Source organism: Schistocerca cancellata, chromosome 3 (assembly GCF_023864275.1).
Source record: "Schistocerca cancellata isolate TAMUIC-IGC-003103 chromosome 3, iqSchCanc2.1, whole genome shotgun sequence".
Classification (NCBI taxonomy): Eukaryota; Metazoa; Arthropoda; class Insecta; order Orthoptera; family Acrididae; genus Schistocerca; species Schistocerca cancellata.
Window position 1 is genome coordinate 88883397 of NC_064628.1, and position 24061 is coordinate 88907457.

At 42.3% G+C, this 24061-nt stretch overlaps 1 non-coding gene across 1 annotated transcript; it reads left to right on the plus strand.

The window, feature by feature from the left end:
• The first annotated feature begins 20344 nt into the window (after positions 1–20344).
• On the plus strand, positions 20345–20416 carry Trnac-gca (transfer RNA cysteine (anticodon GCA)). The gene has a single exon. It is a non-coding gene; the product is annotated as a tRNA-Cys (tRNA).
• The last annotated feature ends 3645 nt before the right edge of the window (positions 20417–24061 follow it).

Below are 24061 nucleotides of genomic sequence, written 5' to 3' on the forward strand. Positions count from 1 at the left end.
GTTGTGGTTCACTGTTTCGAAACAGTGGTGTTTCATTCCGCCCCTGTCTCGGACCAGATTCGATCTCGAGCCAGACAGAGAAACTGTATCGTTGTTTCAAAATAAGGCTGTTTCAGTCCACCTGTGCCTGGAACGGACTAATTGTATCGAAACAGTGATGTTTCATTCCACTCTGTGTCGGACGAGATTCGGGCTCGGCACAGGTACTGAAACACAACATACCACTTCATGAAACTCTTTCAAGAGTGTCGAAATCTTTTTGACAAGCAATAGCATGAAGCTTAAGATATCCGAAAATAAAGCTTCGTTTCTAGCTGACTGTCCTGTTTCGAAATGACGTAACATCTGCTTTATAAACACTAACCAAACAATAAAACAACGCATACTATTCACATTCAAAATAATAAATATGTGAAAATCATTCAGTTAAATTACACTTTCTTTATAACATACGCTTCTCTGTTCATGTACAGTAATCATATTAAGAAACGCAAGTAAGCCTACAACATTTTGGATAAAAAAAGGCGTAGAGTGACAGTTATTAGACATATACATAAATTTGATGTAGGTACAATTGCAAGCAATCTGTTTGACAAATCGCTGATAGTGTAATGGTGTACGGGAAGGGCTGCGAAGCATGGTGAATTTATAGTAACGGTTCGAAACACCTTGAAAGACAAAAAAATTTCTGTTATATTTTGTTATTTATTCGAATTATTTGGCGTTATTTGTGACTCTATAGTCACTGTGCCTGTTATCCACAATGATTCCCCTTGTGTAGATGGAAATTAGCAGGATGGGTATATTACCCATACTAACGGAATGTGTTTCTGCAGTTTGCTCCCACCTCCAGTTCCGTTCGTGGTGGTTCTTCTGTCTTCAGCTACGGCTGTCCTCAGTCAATTGAAAAGTATGAAAGTCACGCGACACGAAAGCAGCGCATTTGCTGCAGGAAATACGAAACTGCCAAGACGCCTAAGTGATAGTTTCATACTTTCTGCGATATGATTAGCGCTCTCGCACCTTATTTGTGTTTATATGGACATACTTATACAGTAGACATTCAAGATGATAAAATGTGTAGGTTTTTTAGAATACAAACTGTTTCACTGTTTCGAAACAACGTATCGGAACATTACATTGTACTGTTTCATTTGTTTCGAAACAGTTACGTGTTTCAGTTTGCCCATCTCTACACGTGTATAGATGGAGTAATGTGCATACTGCAATGCCCTCGCAGTTCTCACAACAACAATTAACTACGTGGCTGTTTCGTTTCTCTGCTGTTGGAGCTCAACGACTCTTCAGCTAATATCTAGGTGAATGTCAGCCGAAGTGAACGCAGTGTTCACACAATACTCCTCTTTTGGCGTCGTACAGAGCGTGATGCATCCTGTTCTGCGCTTGAAGCTGGTTCAGAGGACAGTCCTTTAAAGTTCTCGGCCTTGTGTCTCTTGTAGCAAATTGTCCCTCACCTGCATCCTTTTGTGCTTCACGTAACAGCTTTTTCCAACCAATAGGAACGTTCCTTATATCTTGTGCAAACTACTTCTGCCAATCGCAAAGGGCTTACCTTCAAACGGCGTCGAAATTTTGGCATTTCACTCCTTCCTAGTTCGTTTCAGCCAATCGGACATTTTGTGCCCACTCCAGAAACCTAAAAGTTACATCATGAGTGTACCACGAGCATTTGACGTGATTAACTGCTCCGTTGGTCTGTTTGTATCATCTGGAAATTCCCCAACGCAGTTTTCTAAAGCGTTTCTCTGTAGCACACAGCACTGTCCTGCTACCTGCTCCCGTCAATGTGTCGACCAGCACATTCGTTGTCCCTGTCGCCACTCCTTCTTTAAAAGTGTTCTGTTGTACTCAGGCCGTGACGGCGCAACTCACATCTGCCCCCAAACTAAAACGTTTCCTCCAGCAGCATTTTTCAGCTTTTGCTCATTGACTTGCAGGATTTTGGTTCGGTGTGTTAATACCGTGAAACTGAGTGTCATCCCTTTGCTTTGCATACTGTACATTTTAATAGGCAAATCTGTTCATTATTGCCAAAGTATATCAGGTGACATACCCATCTACTCGTTATGACATATTCAATCATTCATGTAAGGTGCGAAATTGACTTTCATTCAGTCTGCCAGCTTACAGAGGGACCTGCAGGGATGGGTATTCAGCATCTGATCCGACAATTTATTTTCAGCCTCCTACTAAACAAAAATGCGCTTGAATTTAGTTTCCTAAATATTGGTACAGTAATGAATGACAGGTGAGACCAACAAGATCGCTGGTTAAACCAATATTATCAATCCATAGCTGAGTCATCAGTGCATCTGTCTGCCATGCGGTAGACGCGGGTTTAATTATTGGTGCTGCCAGTGATTCTTGCTTGGTGGGAGATCTGGAATACAGTCGTGGTATCGCGGTTCTAGGCGCTCAGTCCGGAACCGCGCGACTGCTACGGTCGCAGGTTGGAATCCTGCCTCGGGCATGGATGTGTGTGATGTCCTTAGGTTAGTTAGGTTTAAGTAGTTCTAAGTTCTAGGGGACTGATGACCACAGATGTTAAGTTCCATAGTGCTCAGAGCCATTTGGAATACAGTCCACTCACTCTCGTGATACCATTAAGTGAAGAGCAAGTCGAATGAGAAGTAGCGACTCCAACGTCTGCAAAGCCAACAACGGCCAGGAGAGTCGTATGCTGACCCCAGGCTCCTCCACAGTGAACTCGACCGACGTCTTGTGGCAGAGGGCAACAGGATGGCCGGTCTTGAGCACCACCCTCTGGGGCTGAGTTTGATGTTTAGTTTTTTAATTGCCAGTTAGTTTGTAAATGGCCCCAGAAAAATTTTAAAAAAATTCGTATAAATACACTCCTGGAAATGGAAAAAAGTACACATTGACACCGGTGTGTCAGACCCACCATACTTGCTCCGGACACTGCGAGAGGGCTGTACAAGCAATGATCACACGCACGGCACAGCGGACACACCAGGAACCGCGGTGTTGGCCGTCGAATGGCGCTAGCTGCGCAGCATTTGTGCACCGCCGCCGTCAGTGTCAGCCAGTTTGCCGTGGCATACGGAGCTCCATCGCAGTCTTTAACACTGGTAGCGTGCCGCGACAGCGTGGACGTGAACCCTATGTGCAGTTGACGGACTTTGAGCGAGGGCGTATAGTGGGCATGCGGGAGGCCGGGTGGACGTACCGCCGAATTGCTCAACACGTGGGGCGTGAGGTCTCCACAGTACATCGATGTTGTCGCCAGTGGTCGGCGGAAGGTGCACGTGCCCGTCGACCTGGGACCGGACCGCAGCGACGCACGGATGCACGCCAAGACCGTAGGATCCTACGCAGTGCCGTAGGGGACCGCACCGCCACTTCCCAGCAAATTAGGGACACTGTTGCTCCTGGGGTATCGGCGAGGACCATTCGCAACCGTTTCCATGAAGCTGGGCTACGTTCCCGCACACCGTTAGGCCGTCTTCCGCTCACGCCCCAACATCGTGCAACCCGCCTCCAGTGGTGTCGCGACAGGCGTGAATGGAGGGACGAATGGAGACGTGTCGTCTTCAGCGATGAGAGTCGCTTCTGCCTTGGTGCCAATGATGGTCGTATGCGTGTTTGGCGCCGTGCAGGTGAGCGCCACAATCAGGACTGCATACGATCGAGGCACACAGGGCCAACACCCGGCATCATGGTGTGGGGAGCGATCTCCTACACTGGCCGTACACCACTGGTGATCGTCGAGGGGACACTGAATAGTGCACGGTACATCCAAACCGTCATCGAACCCATCGTTCTACCATTCCTAGACCGGCAAGGGAACTTGCTGTTCCAACAGGACAATGCACGTCCGCATGTATCCCGTGCCACCCAACGTGCTCTAGAAGGTGTAAGTCAACTACCCTGGCCAGCAAGATCTCCGGTTCTGTCCCCCATTGAGCATGTTTGGGACTGGATGAAGCGTCGTCTCACGCGGTCTGCACGTCCAGCACGAACGCTGGTCCAACTGAGGCGCCAGGTGGAAATGGCATGGCAAGCCGTTCCACAGGACTGCATCCAGCATCTCTACGATCGTCTCCATGGGAGAATAGCAGCCTGCATTGCTGCGAAAGGTGGATATACACTGTACTAGTGCCGACATTGTGCATGCTCTGTTGCCTGTGTCTATGTGCCTGTGGTTCTGTCAGTGTGATCATGTGATGTATCTGACCCCAGGAATGTGTCAATAAAGTTTCCTCTTCCTGGGACAATGAATTCACGGTGTTCTTATTTCAATTTCCAGGAGTGTACGAGCCGGCCGGTGTGGCCTAGCGGTTCTAGACGCTCCAGTCTGGAACCGCGCGACCGCTACGGTCGCACGTTAGAATCCTGCCTCGGGCATGGTTGTGTGTGATATCCTTAGGTTAGTTAGGTATAAGTAGTTCTAAGTTCCAGGATACAAGATGACTTGGACAGGATTTGTGATTGGTGTAAAGAATGGCAGCTAACTCTAAATATAGGTAAATGTAAATTAATGCAGATGAACAGGAAAAAAAATCCCGTAATGTTTGAATGCTCCATTAGTAGTGTAGCGCTTGACACAGTCACGTCGATTAAATATTTGGGCGTAACATTGCAGAGCGATACGAAGTGGGACAAGCGTGTAATGGCAGTTGTGGGGAAGACGGATAGTCGTCTTCGGTTCATTGGTAGAATTTTGGGAAGATGTGGTTCATCTGTAAAGGAGACCGCTTATAAAACACTAATACGACCTATTCTTGAGTACTGCTCGAGCTTTTGGGATCCCTATCAGGTCGGATTGAGGGAGGACATAGAAGCAATTCAGAGGCGAGCTGCTAGATTTGTTACTGGTAGGTTTGATCGTCACGCGAGTGTTACGGAAATGCTTCAGGAACTCGGGTGGGAGTCTCTGGAGGAAAGGAGGCGTTCTTTTCGTGAATCGCTACTGAGGAAATTTACAGAACCAGAATTTGAGGCTGACTGCTGTACAATTTTACTGCCGCCAACTTACATTTCGCGGAAAGACCACAAAGATAAGATAAGAGAGATTAGGGCTCGTACAGAGGCATATAGGCAGTCATATTTCCCTCGTTCTGTTTGGGAGTGGAACAGGGAGAGAAGATGCTAGTTGTGGTACGAGGTACCCTCCGCCACGCACCGTATGGTGGATTACGGAGTATGTGTGTAGATGTAGGGGACTAATGACCTCAGATGTTAAGTCCCATAGTGCTCAGAGACATTTGAACCATTTTTTTTCGTATGAATGCGAAACTGTGTTCTACATGTACGTCGACATGGTGCAAAACACACTTAAGCCCCTGGTAGAGGGTTCATCGAATCGCCTTCACAGTAATTCTATATTTTTCTACTCTCGAACAGAGATAGAAAAAAACGAATACGTATGTCTTTCCGTGCGAGCTGTGATTTCCCTTATTTTGTTATGATGGCCATTTCTCCCAATGTAGGTTGGCAGCAACAAAATACAGGGTGATTCAAAAAGAATACCACAACTTTAGGAATTTAAAACTCTGCAACGACAAAAGGCAGAGCTAAGCACTATCTGTCGGCAAATTAAGGGAGCTATAAAGTTTCATTTAGTTGTACATTTGTTCGCTTGAGGCGCTGTTGACTAGGCATCAGCGTCAGTTGATGCTAAGATGGCGACCGCTCAACTGGACTACAGTATCTGGAGATGTTAGAGAATTGGCTGTTCCCTCAGCTCGAACAAGAAGCACAACAATTCATATTTCAGCAGTATGGAGCGCCACCACGTTGGCACTTATCTGTCCGTAACTACGTCAACTACCCGAGGCGATGGATCGGCCGCCAGGCAGCCCGTGACAGAGCACTTCATCACTGGCCTCCAAGAAGCCCTAATCTTACCCCCTGCGATTTTTTCTTATGGGGGTATGTTAAGGATAAGGTGTTTCGGCCACCTCTCCCAGCCACCATTGATGATTTGAAACGAGAAATAACAGCAGCTATCCAAATTGGTACGCCTGATATGCTACAGAGAGTGTGGAACGAGTTGGAGTATCGGGTTGATATTGCTCGAGTGTCTGGAGGGGGCCATATTGAACATCTCTGAACTTGTTTTTGAGTGAAAAAAAACCTTTTTAAATACTCTTTGTAATGATTTATAACAGAAGGTTATATTATGTTTCTTTCATTAAATACACATTTTTAAAGTTGTGGTATTCTTTTTGAATCACCCTATATTTTCGCATTCGAAGAAACAAGTTGGTGACTGAAATTTTGTGAGAAGATCCCACCGCAACGAGAAATGCCTTTGTTTTAATGACATCCATTCCAAATCCCGTATCATATCAGTGGCACTCTCTCCCCTGTTTCGCAATAATAAAAAACGTGTTGCCCTTCTTTGAACTTTCTCGACTTACTTCGTTAACCCTATCTGGTAAGGATCCTACATCGCACGGCAGTATTCCGAAAGAGGACGGACATGCGTACTGTAGGCAGTCCCTTTAGTAGATCTGTTGCATCTTCTAAGTGTTCTGCCAATTAAACGCAGTCTTTGTTTGGCCTTCACGACAACATTTTCTATGTGGTCTTTCCAATTTAAGTTGTTCGTAATTGTAAATTTTAGATATTTATCTGAATGTACGGTCGTTAGATTTGACTGATTCATCCTGTAACCCAAGTTTTACAGATTCCTTTTAGCACTCAACTAGATGACCTCACACTTTTCATTATTTAGGGTCAATTGCCAATTTTCGTACCGTACAGATACCTTTTCTAAATCGTTTTGCAATTGGTTTTGATCTTCTGATGACTTTACTAGGCGGAAAAAGACAGCGTCGTCCGAAAATAACCTAAGACTGCTGCTCAGATTGTCTCCTAAATTGTTTATATAGATAAGAAACAGCAGAGGGCCTATAGCACTATGTTGGAGAACGCCAGGAATCACTTCCGTTTTACTCCACGAATTGCCGTCAATTATTACGAACTGTGTCCTCTCTGAGACGAAAATCAAGATACCAGTCGCATACCTGATACTATATCCCATAAGTACGCAATTTGAACTCGAGCCACTTCTGAGGTACGGTGCCGAAAGCCTTCCGGAAATCTAGAAATAAGGAATCAATTTGAAATCCCTTGTCAATAGCACTCAACACTTCGTGTGAGTAAAGAACTAGTTGTCTTTCACAAGAACGATGGTTTTAAATCAGTGATGACTGTGTGTCAATAGAGTGGCCCATCGAGGTAATTCATAATGTTCTAACGTAAAACCCTGTTGCATGTAACGCCGGAAATGCCTATCCTCCTATTTCCATCTATTGTACTATAAATTTGTTTTCCTTATTTTTGTTACCTGAATATATGACATTTCTGTGTCTTTACATATTGTAATTGTTTTACTATTTGTATATATATATTTATTTATGCATTTATGTCGATGTATAATTGGTTTGTTTCGTAAATATTATTTGTATTTTTACGCTGGGTCTTGCCTAGGAAAAACTGCTATCGAACGATTACATCGATAGGTCGTGTGAAGAATCAAAGTGTGTAGGATCTTTGGTAGTGTTAACTCTGCCTCGTGGAGCGCGGGCAGAGCAGAGGGAGTCTGGCTGGGATAGTGCAGTGGAGCAGGTGTGTTGTGTGACCTGACCGTGTCGAGAAGAAGGCGCGCCAACATCCAGCTTCAGCAACAGCGACGGCCGACAATGAGTGACTGTCGCCACCTCCTCTATCGACGGCTTCAAACCTTCAAGCAGCCAACAAGGAAGACTGGAAGCACGTAAAGCTTTAGAACTGTATGGCAGACCTCAGCTTTTCAAACTTTTAAAATTGTTGCATCACAAAATTACAGCAACTTAGCATGAATGTTTGTTGCTCATTGTCCCAATTGCATTACCAAGCAGGGTCCCTTTCTTTTCCGGAATGAACCCGAGTGTCGTTGAAATTCAAACGCCAGCAACATTCAATTTCACTGCTTTAATTTCAAAGTTCAGTTAAGGTATTCATAGCTGGATACAATATTTAGATTACACAAGCACAAATTAAGAGTGCGAGTTTTGTTACCGTATTTTAGCTTACCTGTGACTGCAGCTCAGCTTGGTATGTACTAAATTTTACTACTGTTAATTGTTCAGGATCATTTAATTCAAGTTCAAAGTAAAATCCCTTATTTCTAAATTGCGTAGATTCAAGTAGCTTTTGAAATGATTGTTGAGGTAGTCCAAGACTAACCGTATTTTACTGAATTTCGATGTGCTTCAGAAAGAAAGCTCACTATTAACTTCAGTCACTAAATTAACTTTCGATTTTCCTGTTTTATTAATTCTTTTGCTAAATTAAGTCAGAGTGTAGCGAAATTTATTACTTCTGACAAACTTTCAGTTTTCACACTACACGTGTCAACCTTCAGTTGCCACGCTTCTAGTGCTAATTATATGTGTAATAACCTTCCTTTTTCAGTTACTATAGTAATTGTCCTTAAGACTGGCGACCGTAATTTCCCTCAAATCTCAAATATCTAATTACTGCTAGTTACTTGTTAACGTAACGGCCCCACATTTACTTTCTTTATTAACTTTACCCCTTTTCAAAATTAATTTCCACCTGTTTCATGAGCATTTTTCCTTTCATTGAGATGTAACCCTTTCCTCCCTCCTTATCGACAAATTAACTTCGGTGACGATTGCTTTTCCCAAATTTCCATTAGGTACACGCGGTTCAATTTTTCCCTGTCATTAAGGTCGATAAGTGAGGGGGAGGTTACATGCATATCAATTTAATGATATGGGCCTGTAATTTAGTGGATTACTTCTATTGCCTTTCCCGAATATTGTTGTGACCTGTGCAACTTTTCAGTCTTTGGGTGCGAATCTTTCGTGCAGCGAGCGGTTGTATATGATTGTTAAGTACGCGGCTATTGCATCAGCATACTCTGAAGGGAAACTAATTGGTATACATTCTGGACCCAAAGACGCTTTTATTAAGTGATTTAAGTTGCTTCACTACTCCGAGGATATCTACTTCTAAGTTACTCATGTTGACAGCTGTTATTGATTCGAATTCCAGAATATTTACTTCATCTTCTTTGGCGAAGGAATTTCGGAAGGTTGTGTTTAGCAACTCTGCTTTGGGAGCACTGTCGTCGATAGTATTTCCATAGCTATAGCGCGCAGAAGGCATTGGTTGCGTCTTGCCGCTAGCAAACTTTTCATACAACTAGAATCTTTTTTGGACTTCCTGCAGGGCTTCGAGACAAAGCTTTTCTGTGGAAGCCATTATAAGCATCTCGCATTGAAGTCCGCGCTAAATTTCGATCTTCAGTGAAAATTCGCCAGTCTTGAGGATTTTTCGTTTGTTCAAATTTGGCATGCTTTTTTCGTCGTTTCTGCAACAGTGTTCTGACCTGTTTTCTATACCATGGAGATCAGCACCGTCAACTGTTAATTCATTTGCTTAAATCTTTCAACTGCTGTCGATGCTGTTTCTCTGAATTCAAGCCACATCTGGTCTAATTTACATTGTTAGTTTGGAAGGAGTGGAGAATGTTTCTCGAGAAGGCGTCAAGCGAATTATTATCTGCTTCTTTGAATAGATATATTTTTCGTTTATTTTTGGAGGACTTGGAAGTTACCGTATTCAGTCTCGCTACGACAGCCCTGTGTTCAGTAATCCCTGTATCCGTTTTGATGTCCAGTATTAGCTCAGGATTACTCGTTACTAAGAGGTCAAGTGTGTTTTCACAACCGTTTTAAAAAACACTGAATGGCCAAATACCACAGGAAGGCACTGGATGTGATGTTAATAGCAATTTGCTCCTCCACGAGACTGAAAAACTGCAATAAGACCTTGAGGATCTTGAGGCATGGACTCCAAGAGGTGTTAGAATCGCTGTGGAGGTTGATCCACAGTCTCTCAATGCTAGCCAAAATTGTTCTTGTTGCTGCTGATACGTTCATTGAGCAAGCACGGGTATCAGTAGCAATACGTAACGTAAATACTCAGATTAAGATACGATGACCGAGGGGAGGCGGGGGTGAAGGAGGCAAACCATAGTAGTGAATTTATTTGAGTGTTCATGATAACATGACTCATTGTCCTGTTGAAATATAGTATCTCCATGAGGGTAGTCTAATGCCAGAAAGGGACGCAAATATGTGCAAGAACGTTCACATAATGTGTACCTCTCATTGGTCCCTGCAGCTGGACAATGGGGCCCAACTGCGGCCATGTGATCATATTCCACACCGCAACTAAGCTTACCTTCCACCTGGACACAGTATCAGCATGTGGAAATCTGAAGACCTACGCTGGACAGTAGTGACCTCGGAACTAGAACTCTATGTGTAATCTCCAATATGCACATGCACATTGCACCGACTATCATCCCATGCTGGAAGTGGGTTCACCTCGAGGCGTGCTGCCATGTCAACCTCACGCGTACCTGCAGCAGACTGCTCAGGTCTGGAGTCTACACTCTTGCCATACGCCCACAGAGAATAATTATCTCTGGAGTGAGCACAGCCTAATGCGCATATTTTCAACATCAGACCGGACTAGTCACGTGATTTTGCGATGATGCTGCTTGTCTACAATTTGTTGCAGGGCGTCGATGGTGGAACCCGGGACTCCAGATGGCCGAGCTGAAGCTGGGACCCACTGCGCCGCTTTTTGTCAGGAGGCTGAGCAAGTTCAATAGCGTCAAGCATGGAGGTAAGAATAAGGGGAGATGGCGCTACGTATCCCAGCCGTACTACGTTTTGAAGCCATGGGGGCGTGGCTCGCTGCCATGACACTCTGACCAAAACATTGCCAGTGTGCTATAGCGCTGCGTGTATTACAGTCGCTAATTGCACCATATACGCATGTAACGTCATCAGATTGGTTGTTTCAAAGTTTTTGTTTAAAATAAAATCTCGTAAAGGCGAAATTCCGCATTTCTTCTGATTAAAAATAGTTTTTAATGTAATATTACGAATAGCTAGCCTTCAATGTAAACGATACAATTTTGTTAATTCAGTAATAAACGTATATCACAAACTAAATAATAGAAACTGAAAACTAAGTTAGCTATACCCTCCCTCCAAAGCCCCATAAATACATCTTGTTTGTAATACGTACTGGGACATTTCAGTTACGTTACACTACTGGGAAACACTGTTCATTACCACCAATATTTACTGAAATACGGTACATAGAATGGCAAATCTACACAGTGTCCTGTTTAGGCCAATACTTTACGCCAGTTAATGTAGTGTTAGCTTTTAATTTGGTACATGATGAAGACAAAGTGAGTTACTCAACACTTCGATTATCGACGGTACGTACGTATTATACTGAAACGTGAACTTGAAAACTAAGAATTTAATTCTTTGAATTAACATACCTTTTGCAAATGTTTTGGGTGTGTAGGGAAAACTGACGGTACAGCATTTTCTCGGAGCCTTACTGTTGAAAGGGAAGTTCGGTCTATGTCCTCTTCTCGGAAATGCTGAGAACATATAGTACTCCATTTAGACGCACGACAATTCTTCCTCCTCACGGCATTCTCCCACAGAGCTTTCCGACTTTCATTTTTAGGAAATCTAAAATCATACAGGAGAAAAACACGCTATAGTACAAGTACCGATGTAGCACACGTTCATTCACAATGAAGTTGTAAAATCACACTTAACGAGACAACTTACACATGAAATGTTATTCCCTTCGATTTCGCATCACAATCAGAACGATTCGTACATCCGAACACCACACAAGTCACCATAATAGCGCAAAATCCTTCCAAAAGCGAGCGACAAGCCTAGGCACACAAGCTTACAGCAGCAATGTTTTGGTCGGATTGAGATGGCTACCCTCGGCTTCACATAGCTTCACAGCTGTGACGTCACGGCGTCTCCCTCTATTCTTACCTCCATGGTGTCAAGGGGCAGTGCAGACTGATACAGCAGTATTCAGAAGCATTGCTTTATTCACATAATTTACAGTACTACGATGGGTGCAGCATGGTGTCAGCGTGCCGCCCGCAGCATTGTCCCGCGACTGCAGCCGGCTCAGCAACTCCTGGCATGCCGACACCACTGTTTGCGTCTGCAATGTCGCGCAGCTGGAAGCTGCCCACTCTCTGCCCAGTCGCCGCCTGCCGATGTGTCACATCTGGTGTCGCGTAGCTGCCCGCGATTACAGAGACTGTTACAGTCCCTGCTGCTGCTCCCAGGAAAGGACCTGCCTCGAACCTGCGCTCTCCTGGATGCGCTGCCGCAACTTGCCGCTAATGGTGCTTGCCAGAAAGCGACACCTGCCGCCATCTCCGGTGGTGCTTCAGCACTGCCGCGTCCAGCAACATACGCCTCGCCCAGACCTCAGGACGCCATGTGGGAAGCGAATGTGACCCGTCCTGGAACCGCTGCAGACCGCTGTCACTGCCCTCTTTCAGGCAGACCGTGCGATCTCCAAGTTCCGGGCTGCCGTTCCGTCCCGCCCCGGTGTTGTGTCCTCGGAAGCGGAATACAGCCGAACAAGTACATAGAAATCAAAGAACAGGTTTACCCAGAATATTTACAACATTGCTGCCAGACTGACCCTATAAGCGTAGACCTGTACAGGTCTGACCCGACTCTCAACTGACCTGGCACACTCCCAAGCTATTTTTTTTTTTCTTTATTGATTTTCAATTCCCCCCGAAGGGGGCGGGCTGGCAGCAGCTTAGTACGCTGCTCTACAGCCTACAGACTTTTTTTAAAAAAAGGAAGAAGAAAGAAACAAGGAAAAACAAGCGATAAAATGGTGACTTAAAGTGTAAAATGGCGCAAAAATGCGGAAAGTTAAAACAGAAAGCAAAAAGGGTTGGAATCAGACAAGTAACATAGTAGACGCACAATTAAAAAAAAACATGGCGACAGTCTGGTTTCTGTTCGCAAGAGATAAAAAATCACACCCAGCGACAGTATGATGGCTGTTCGCTACACTTCCCAAAAGACACAACACGGAACACTCACTGGAAAAACACACACTGTAAAACATTGCACGGAAATGGCGGCACAAATATGGCACTCCCGAGCCAAAGGCAGATGGGGAGGGGGACCTGGAGGAGGGGGAAAAACAAGGAGGGAGGAGAGGAAAAAACGAAAAAGGGGGGGAGGGTCCCAAGCTAAAAGTGCCTGACTATTTATACTGCTTTTCCCCTCGCTTCTGACGTAGTGTCAGAGAGAGACAGAAACTATGGCAGGGATAAATTCCCATACATCAGCCACTTACACATCGCCACTCCCGGCTCTGGCCTACTGCCTCGCCTCATACATCGCAATAACGTAAAGCAACGCTGCAGTTCCCTGCCTCGCTGTTATTTCATTCCAAACAAATCGTACGTGCAATACGCCACTGCAGCTCCGCGCCATGTTTACCCTGCCTGGCCTACTGGCTCCCGACTATTACCACACACTGCCAGCGGTCCCAGACTTCGTAGCCCAACCGGGCCTTTACTGAATTTTAACCTTCGACCATAGATACTAGTAGACTGGCCTTGCTGTGCAGAAGTTATAGGGCTGGTGTGGCTCCAACATAAACAACGTGACTGTTGGCAAAACGTGGCGGGATTTCAAATCAGCGGGCTGCCATCCTATGTATGTATCGTATTTTACCCACATTTCTCAATTGACTGCCAAACGCTTCCAACAAAAATTACTTTTTTATTTGCGAAAAATTATGTCAGAACTACATTTGACCTGGATTTGTTCACAGTACTATTTATAAAATCTAACAAATACATCGAACGCCCCTCTGGTGGGCAGACGGGCAAAATTACTATAAACTATCAATTAAAGTAAAATGTCGTTGAAGTTCTTTTAAACAGTAAGTGTGCCCTCGTGTCAAAACTTTAAATATTGGATTCACCGCGTTTTGAGCTCTAGTCACTTATAAAAGAAAATGGGATATGGGAATTATGTCAACTATAGGTGCCAAAATTGTCGACTTTAGGAGCAGGTTCATTTTAGAGTATCAATTTTAGGTGCACTTCAAAGGTTCAGTTCCTACTATTTTTACAAAAGTTTAAACTATCACTTTAAAAAAATTATATTTTAGATGAAAGGTGAGATTTGAAGTTTCAGAAAATAATTTTGGAGCCTACATTTATTTAATAGCATTAGAAGGTAGAAAAAAATTCTCTTCATATGTCGACTATAGGTGCTCTTACCTCATTATAATCTCACTTGTATATACAAAAAGGCCCGTATGTGCAGATGGCTTAAAGATTTTCCGTTTCAGGGCCTGTATCCAAAGCTGCCTTCGGTTTTCATCCTTAGGGAACCTAAGAGTAGAAACGAGAAACAGTTATACTTACTCCTGTAACCGAATTATCACAGATACTTTCCAAAATGTAATATAAGTCTGACTTTACAGGCCACACTTTCAACACTTTAATTTACGTGATACTCTATTTCAAGTGTAAAAAAACATATAAAAGTCACTTCAGCAGATTTCAATAAACGCATCTGCACTATCATAGAAACACACGTCAAATGTAATGCCATTTCCCCCGACAAAACGCTGAGTACAGTCATAAGCGCAACAGGAAGCAACCATGTTTTGCCAACATTCACGTGACTTTAGCCCAGAGATGTTGGAGCCACGAAAATGGCGTCAGGGCCAGTCTATTATATTTATGGTCGAAGATTTTAACAAAATTCCCCTTTCCTATGACTAAGACTAATACTAGTGCAGCAAATTTGTGATAATAGCGAACCTTGAATATTAGACGTATTCGCCTTGCTTTATGTACTTCGCTGCACGTCTGAGTTTTAATAATAGCTGTGGTGCAGTATTGCCGTCGATACGGGCATAAAGAGAAGTATGTGAAAGCAGAACCAGGTACTTTTCCTCAGTGTCTACAAGAAATATATGACTAAATGTCATATTAATATGAGACACTTTATATGTCGAAAAATATCAAGACACAGTCTTGCATTGCAGAGATAATTTCTGCGATTAAATTGAAAATACGAAAGGAAATCGCTTACAGTGTTTACTGTAACAGTTTCATAGTTCCAAATGTATTGTTTTTTCATGACATTTCGGCACCGTCTACAAAACGTAAAAAAATATTGTAGGGTGCCACCTTTTATCCCCTTACCGAAAAAACGTAAATAAAAGTGGAATTCAGGCTATTATACTGTCGTGAAAAAGCGCATAGCATTGCTCTTCACATCCTTACGCCATCTTCATTCCTTGGTATCAAATTTTTAAGAGGTCTTCAAAAAGCGCACATAAAGTGTCACTCCACTTCAGAAGTGATATAACTGTAGCAGCGAAGTAATTACACTTAAAATACGCTAAGGGCTTAACGGACTAAAATGCGCCGTTCCAAAATCACGTTACTTCAGCTGCAGCAGATGCTGCAGACAGAACTTTCGTTCTGCTCATCCGAATGCTCACTCCAAAGATATTTATACTCTATAATACGCCACATCTAGTCACCATATTCGTGAATCACACACCGTACATCTTCAAATGGAACAACCCTTCCCGCAACCTCCGATCGCTCACTAGCGAGGTGCATCGTGGTTCGGAGTCCTTCTTCAACTGTAGGTCCTCCTGTTACTGGTTGGGTGAATCAGTTCAGAGGTCACAGGAAGGTAACGGCTTATCACCTCCAAAAGAATCATCATTGTTGAAATGATGGTTCCGAGCACTATGGGACTTGACTTCTGAGGTCATCAGTCCCCTAGAACTTAGAACTACTTAAACTTAACTAACTTAAGGACATCACACACATCCATGATCGAGGCAGGATTAGAACCTGCGACCGTAGCGGTCGCACGATTTCAGACTGTAGCGCCTAGAACCACTCGGCCACACCGGCCGGCCCCGAAAGAACCATGCCTAGTAAAACAAGATGGTGTTCAAAATTAGGCCAAGAGGAGCTTTACTTTTTACTAATGGAATATAATATGCTCTCTCTCTCTCTCTCGCCACACACACACACACACACACACACACACACACACACACACACACACACACACGTCTGGATAGAGGGGTATGTCCTAGGATTGCCACTATTTTATATAAGAAGTAAGAGATATGTAGCTAAAATTACGAATTTTTCATAAAAGTTAGAGAAAGTTCATAAATATTTGAAAATCAAACGTTACGTACCAATTTCAATTACATTATAATTAGTTTTATTAACAGAGTGACATAATCTTTGAAATGCGTAAAAGAAACTAACTTGCACCCTTTTAACAGTACTTACAGTATGATGCATTAGGTATGACAAAAGACGCAGTAAAAGCATTAATAGAATTACTTTATTTTCTCCGTCTGTATTGACCTACCTGACCTTAAAATTGCATTGTCTAACTTTATCATGCATTGACACTTTCTACAAGGCATGTTCATGTTTACAGTACTTAGTAGTTCACTTTTAATGAGATCTACTGAACACCTGCACTTGTAAGACATTAAGGAGAAAATGCGTTTCTGCAAATCCATTTGATCCAGGAACACTTCAGTTTTTTAAAAAAACATACCGGCAGGAATTTCCCAAGAAGACAAAACTCTTCATACAGTTTCTCCATATCAATTATTTTACTACACTGGAGCGATTTCACTGCAGCTTCCAGGGAAGAAAAATCTATGCTTTTGTTTAACCCAAAAGACTGTAGCGTCGCTGCATCATTCTACTCCAAGAAATGGTAAAAATTTTGGAAGATAGTTTAAGGCTTCTTGATATAACTCCATAAAACTTCTCTCCAGTTTGATTTTTCCTGAAGAAGACGGAGCTTTCCATGGCATCCTTAACTGCAATTTCGAAGAAATGATCTTTCTTCGACACAGTTTTTTCCTCAGTAAGGACATTTCGTCATAAGCTTATAACATTAAAATAGTGTCTCTTTCTAAGATCTTGATGCAGTGAACAAACATCTTAGCTACACTGTTCAAGAATAGAAATTGGATTTCTAGCAATATATCATTAAGTTCATGTTCTGTATCAAAATACTTTGAAACACTTACATCGATTAGAAGCAGATTTATATTATGTAACTGTGTATCTGTAATTCATGAAGTCTGTATTCTGTGTTGTTTAAACTCTTGATCTATGGCAAGGAAATTAGTTTTTTGTAACGTATATATGAAAAAAGCCAAAGAATAGGTTGAAATGGTAAATTATTATAATATGAATATGCTTATAAAAAGAAAATTTTTGTTAAAAGCTGGTTCATGCTTAGGGCACTTGTATTTGTAAAGGCTGAAGGGAAGTCCCTCCGCAACGGAAGTGGCATGGCGCGATGTAAATGGTGGGTTTGGCGGTCGAACTGAGCGGCTCTTTGTGTGAACGACACGCAGTATCTTGCCAGCCTTAGCACTGTACACTTCGACGGTGCTAAGACAGGCCAATGGGAGCTACATTATAAGGAATTTGCCTCGGATGTGGATCTGGCTATTATTTGGTATTCTCGGCATAATGGAATGACTCTAATATGTTGAAAATCCGACGCCAAGAAGAGATTTTATAGAGCATTCGTACATCAAGAGCCATGAGTACAGTTAGCTGCCATGTCGCCTGCCATCGATCTTCGCCACTGCTTCACAAACTTCATACACTCAGTTAAGTAATGTATATGGGCACGGATCAGTTAATTTGTGTGTTGTTTAAATAATAATCACATAAAATATAAATTCGTGTCCGGAACCAGATTTTCAATTCTCATCACGAACCTACGCAGGGTCCTGACCTAAGTGCTACTAAAACCGAGTATCCTGATTTAAATGAACAATTCTTGCATTCATGGGTTTAAAAGTGATTTTTTGTCTGAAGTAAAACAAGTAGTAAAAGTTAAAGCTAAAACCACAAAAGTGAATTTGGATAGGCTTTTACTAAAGTATCCTTAGTATATTATAAAATATAGTTTTGTAGGATTACAGTGTAAGATTATGTAAATGTTATTGCAAACAATACCTGCTTCACAGGTAATTAAAGTTCAAGTACATATAAATCTTTAAGTAACAGATTTACGATAGTATTGTTAGAAGAAAAATTATGAACTATTTTGAAAGAATTATGCATTTTTGGTACCCATCATGAAAGGTTCCTTTTTTTTTAAGCTCATTAAAGCCAGTGTTGTATTTTATTGTCTTGCAAAGTAATTTATGAACTACTCCAAGTGAAGTGAATGATTAGCTTTTAGAGTTAGTCTTTACCATTGTAATAATGAAAGAGCTTTGACTAGTGAAAGTACCGTATACTAGTTTATGGGTCTCTATCATATTCTCCACCTGTTAGGAAAAAATTTAACTATTACTGTTACTAAGGATAACTGCTATTTGTAGAGTTGTATTTATGATGTTATTCATCTTAATTTGTGTTTTTCATGTCAGTTAAGACAGAAGCCCCTCATACCCAAATTTGGTTCTGCACTTAATGCAGTGACATTTCAGTATTGGAGTAAGTAATGCTCTTGAGTGTGGCTGTCATCAGTATGAGTTTGGTGCAAATCTGCTCCCCGTAATTTATTGCTGTGTGTGTTATTGACAACTACTCCTACACACAGTACAAAGTGCACTGTGTCAGTTTGTGTCCTGTTTACTATTCAAAGGAAAACTTCAACAAATGTAACTTCAATAACCAATATTCAATTTTCGAAGACATATATTTCGAAATTAATGTGCCTAATTGGGCTGGCGATGATTCATTTTTTTATTCATTTATGATTTCACCACTTCCGTTAACTCCCAAGATAAAAGCCCGTTTGGTTTTTCTGTTATTTCACCAAATTCGAAATTTTAGTCCAATACCCTTGTTCACTAGACACAAGCGCGATCCTGTCAGAGGGTAACATTAGCGTGTTTCACGGCACGTTAATTTTATAATCAACAGAATTTTGGATCAGTACTCTCTCAGATATTACCTACCTAGCTACCGTATCTTTTGGCGGCAGGCTAGTAGGGGGATTAATTTTTCTACAGCACGTTCTAAAGAAATCCAGTGAGTTGTTGTTGTTGTTATGGTCTTCAGTCCTGAGACTGGTTTGATGCAGCTCTCCATGCTACTCTATCCTGTGCAAGCTTCTTCATCTCCCAGTACCTACTGCAACCTACATCCTTCTGAATCTGCTTAGTGTATTCATCTCTTGGTCTCCCCCTACGATTTTTACCCTCCACGCTGCCCTCCAATACTAAATTGGTGATCCCTTGATGCCTCAGAACATGTCCTACCAACCGATCCCTTCTTCTGGTCAAGTTGTGCCACAAACTCCTCTTCTCCCCAATCCTATTCTATACTTCCTCATTAGTTATGTGATCTACCCATCTAATCTTCAGCATTCTTCTGTAGCACCACTACAGAGTTGTAACATGTCTTAATATCTCCGTCCATTCAACATCTACAACCAAAAAATATTTATTCGGGTCTCCACGGCGCTTCGCAGGCATGCTAAAATAACTATGTATTTTAAGAATAATATTTTATATGTCTACATCAAGGCAATCAGTTGCATGTCTCGTTGTATTATGGGCACTATGAAGTGAACAATTTTATTTCAATGTTTTACAATGTGCATCATGAAGCAGCTTAAAAACAGAATCGTGCTTACCGTAACTGACATTAGTGTTGTCTGCAGTATAGGAAGGAATCTTGACTAAAGGCAGGCCATTTTCATTTATGACGCAATTTTCATCAGAATCTGAGACCTTAACACTGTTGTCTTCGAAGAGCTTTGATACCTTCACAGTCTACATATATTTAGTCTCAAACAGCATGAATAATCACGTTGGAATTTGGAAGGTACCACCTGCGGAAGTACGCGGCGGAAGACAAATTGAATTCTCCAGCATGATCTACCTTACCAGCGAATAACGAGACATAAGAAATTTCCTTTTTCTGACGCACCATAGAAAAAACAATGGAGCTACTTTGAACTTGAACGGCGCTCAAATGAAATACGGATTTTAAAATATTTAGACACAAAAAAAGACAAACGCTCGTTTTGTGGAACGACAGTTCATTATACAGGATGCAGAATTTGCATCTCAAACAAGGGATGTCCTGTACGGTGCGGGACAGGTGGTAACCCCGGTAGGTTTCACGGGCACGGCCGGCTACTTCCCCGTTGGCAACACGCCCGACAGCGAAGTCGTCACTGGTAGCTGATACTGACCGAGGATGACGTATGCTACTGTCGTCATCAAACCGCTACAGACGGTACATGACTCACGACGGCTCTGCCTTTCAGTTATCTTGGAATTCCGACATCAGCATCCCAAAATGTTTTCCACGTCAAACTACATGAAATACTCAAACCAATGTAAATATATCAAGAAGACCCATACTGTTAGATTCAATAGTGTTGTAACGTGCATGCAGATCGGGGGTATAGCTCAGTGGTAGAGCATTCGACTGCAGATCGAGAGGTCCCCGGTTCAAACCCGGGTGCCCCCTTCCATTTTATAATTTCTAAACCTCACGTATCAGGTACGTTTTAATAGTTCCGCTTACACGTTGCGCAGCCGCCGTAGCGTTTGCAAGTTGCGAATGCCAGGTGTTTAATCTGTGTTCCGTGTAAACGTTCAGCGTCTACACATTGCGTTCTGTTATATTGCCCGTATTGTTCTTTGTTAGTGAGTTCTGCTGCTAACTAGTCGTGGCTGTGTCAAGAATGTTTGCAAATGCACACTCCGGTTTTGCATGAGAAGATGTGAGCGCTGGGAGCTGAATGCAGTATTGGCTCTGTGCTGGTCAGAATCTGTCTTTTTTTCCCCCTGTATAGTTTTACACCACATCGTATCAAGATGATCTGACAGAGGTGAGCAAAATAGCGTTTCCGAAGTTCTGCAGATGGCTGCCCTGTCTTTCTGCGGATATTTAAGTGCTAGAGGATGGCACTGTTTGTTTCGCACAAAATCTCCGTAAATTCGAGAAGTGGTAAACCTTTTTTTGTGTTCTGAGTATTTTTTAAGTTCTCTAAAATACGCATTTATTTATTCACATGGCGCCGCCGTCAGATTTGTGTTGGCTGAAGTTCACGTATCCGCTGCTCGGTAAAATTCAAAATAAGCGTTTGGTGATACTATCTGTTTCCACAGTGAGAACGCAGTGCTCAGGTATCGTGTCTATAGGACCTGAGTAACTATGTCGAGACCCCTAAGCAGTAAACGTCTCAAGGCTCCTTTACCCTTTTCTATCTTCCTATTATTATTATTATTATTGGTGTTTTGCCCTTAAAGAGCGCATTTGGACTAAACTACATGGCCAGTTCCTTTTGCTGCCTTCCTTGCTGCCCAAACTTCCCTCATTCGCTCGCTGTGTTTCTGTTTCCGGTCCTCTGTCCATGCTTCTTGTCGGCTTCGTGTCTTCGGCTTCATCTTGATTGCCTTTTTGGTTGCCCATATTTCTTTCATCTTCTGGCTGTGATCTTGCTTTCGTTCTTCGGTCCATTTTATGCCTGTTCGTTTGTCGCATTGTATCTCATGTAGTTTACTTTTCTTAATGATGTTTCTGAACTTTATTCTGTCGTTTATTGTGTCTGCTGTTATGTTGAGCTGGTTCAGGTCGTTTTCTACCTCTGCCACCCATTTGTTGTTTCTAGTGGTTACCCAGTCAAAGATCTGTTTGGTCAGCCTGTGTGATGGCATTCTGTATAGGTGTCCATAGAATTGTAGTCTGCGTTTTCTAATCTTTTCTGTGATTGTCTCCGTATGTTTGTACAGTTCCTCTGTAGGTTTCTTGATCCATATTCCATTGTTGTTAGTTGCGCCAAATATTTTCCTAAGTATTTTCCTTTCTACTTTTTCTAATTGTCTGATACGTGTATGCCCTCGGATTAGTGTGGTCTCTGCTGCATATAGTGCCTCGGGGAGCACCACCGTGTCGTAATGGCGTAATTTGGCTTTTTGTGAGATAGACTTCTTGTTGTAATGATTCCACACTACTTTGTATGCCTTGTCTAGTTTAGTCTTTCTTTCTTCATTTGAGTCTCTGTTATGTCCACTCATTTGTAGTGTTTCACCGAGGTATTTGAAGTTTGCTGTTTTGTAAATCGTGCCATACTTTGTGTTCAGAGATGAGAGTTTCTTTGTGCTCATAAACTGTGTCTTTTCGTAAGAGATCTGTAGTCCAGTTTTAAAAGCGATTTCGTGCAGTTTTTCAATAGCGTCTTTTGTTTCCTTTATACCTTTCGTGAAAATCGCCAAATCATCTGCAAAAGTCAGGCATTTAATCTGTAGGTTTCCTAAGGTTATCCCCTGTTGTGATGTTTCCCATTCTTTTATGACCTTATCTAACACCAGATTGAAAAGGAGAGGTGAGAGGCCATCGCCTTGTCGGACACCTGTGCGAATTTCAAAGGGCTCTGATAGTTCCCCACAGAACTTTACTTTGGAGGTCGTGTTGGTTAAAGTTTGCTCTATGATAGCTCGTGTTTTGTTGTCTACTTTGTATTCTGCTAGAATTTTGAAGAGAGTTTTCCGGTCGATAGAGTCGTACGCCTTTTTGAAGTCAACAAAGGTAATGATCAGGTTCTGTTTGTGTTGTAAAATCATTTTCAGGTTCCAAATTTGTTCCGCACAAGACCGCCCTTTACGGAAGCCTGCTTGGTATTCCCCAATCAAGTGGTCGGTTTGGCATTCTAGTCTGTTCAGTAAAGCTTTAGAGAGGATCTTGTATGTGACCGGTAGTAGGGATATTCCTCTGTAGTTGTTCGGGTTAGTCTTGTCACCTTTTTTGTGTAGTGGGTGTATCAGGGCAGTTTTCCAGTCGTCAGGAATTTTCATGGTTTTCCAGATGTCTTCCAAGATCCTGTGGATGTCTTTGGTGAGTTCTGGGTCTTGTAACTTCCATCTTCTATCTTCCTATAATATATATTTTTTTTCTACCATAGCACAGTTTACCCATAATTACGCTGTTTCCTTTTTGATATTATTTCTTTCATTTGTTTCAATTTTTTATTGAATTAGGCGATGACGTATCTTTTAATGTAACGTGGTGCTGTGCCCCCCCCCCCCCACCCCTAACCGCGGTGGATGTATGCGAGCGCCTCGTACAAGTCCACCGCGGTGCTCGGGCGTCACAGCACCAAGTTACCAAGTTACGACAGCTGAAGATGGGCGTATAAGAGCCCGAAACCGGCCCTGTGATAATAAAAGAACTTAACAACTGTAGCGGTATTTTCAACCTCTGGTATAATGCTAGGTTGCAGATGTTCCTCTAACAGGATTATTTGCACATTCACAATGTTGACATTCGTTACAACCTATTGTGCATCAAAAACCTCGTATTTCATTAGTAATATTTGGCATAAGCCAATGTCATTCTGGCATTCTGCTCCTAGACGGACTGTTTTCATGTAGTGAATGGGCCTCGGTCTCTACCTCACTTTCCTCTGCGCCCACTAAAGTATTTGTTTCTTGATTCTAGCCAGTCTATTCAGAGCACTTGTAAGGAATCTGTCATGGGTCAACTACTATATTGTGGCTGGCAGCCGTACTTGGAGAAGCGTAAGGTTGATTTTCCGTTGGCTGGTGACTAATTCTAAGTCTTCTATCGTTGTTCATCACACTTCGTTTGTTCCTCCTGCCGCTTTTTGCGTTTTTCGGGACCACTCTGATGTTTTTTCTATACGGGTAACTTAGTTATTTTGTGTGATTAGTGTGCGGACATGAAATTTACAATAACATTTGACAAGCGAGCACTTATCTATTTAAATAAAATTAACTGCACCTAAATACTTTCATATCCCCTTTTTTATCATTATATCATTTATTATTTTTCTGTCTTGCTATTAGGCGAACGGAGAGAAAATGAAGAACGGCGCAAGGTAAAATAGTAATAATTTCTATAACATCTACACGATAAAAACTTCGGCACTTCACACTCGTCAAATTCTGTAACATTAGATGAAATAAGTATGTAAAACAATCTCTCGTAGTCAAACGTACGTGGTATCGTAAATGTAACTTCAGTTTATTACACTTATCGTCTCGCTAATTTTCTCAAAGCCCTTGCAGTCTTTACACAAATCTAGTGCTCTTTATCCAAATTCGCAACTTCATCCAAATTCGTAACTTTTTAAATTAAATTGACGGTCGC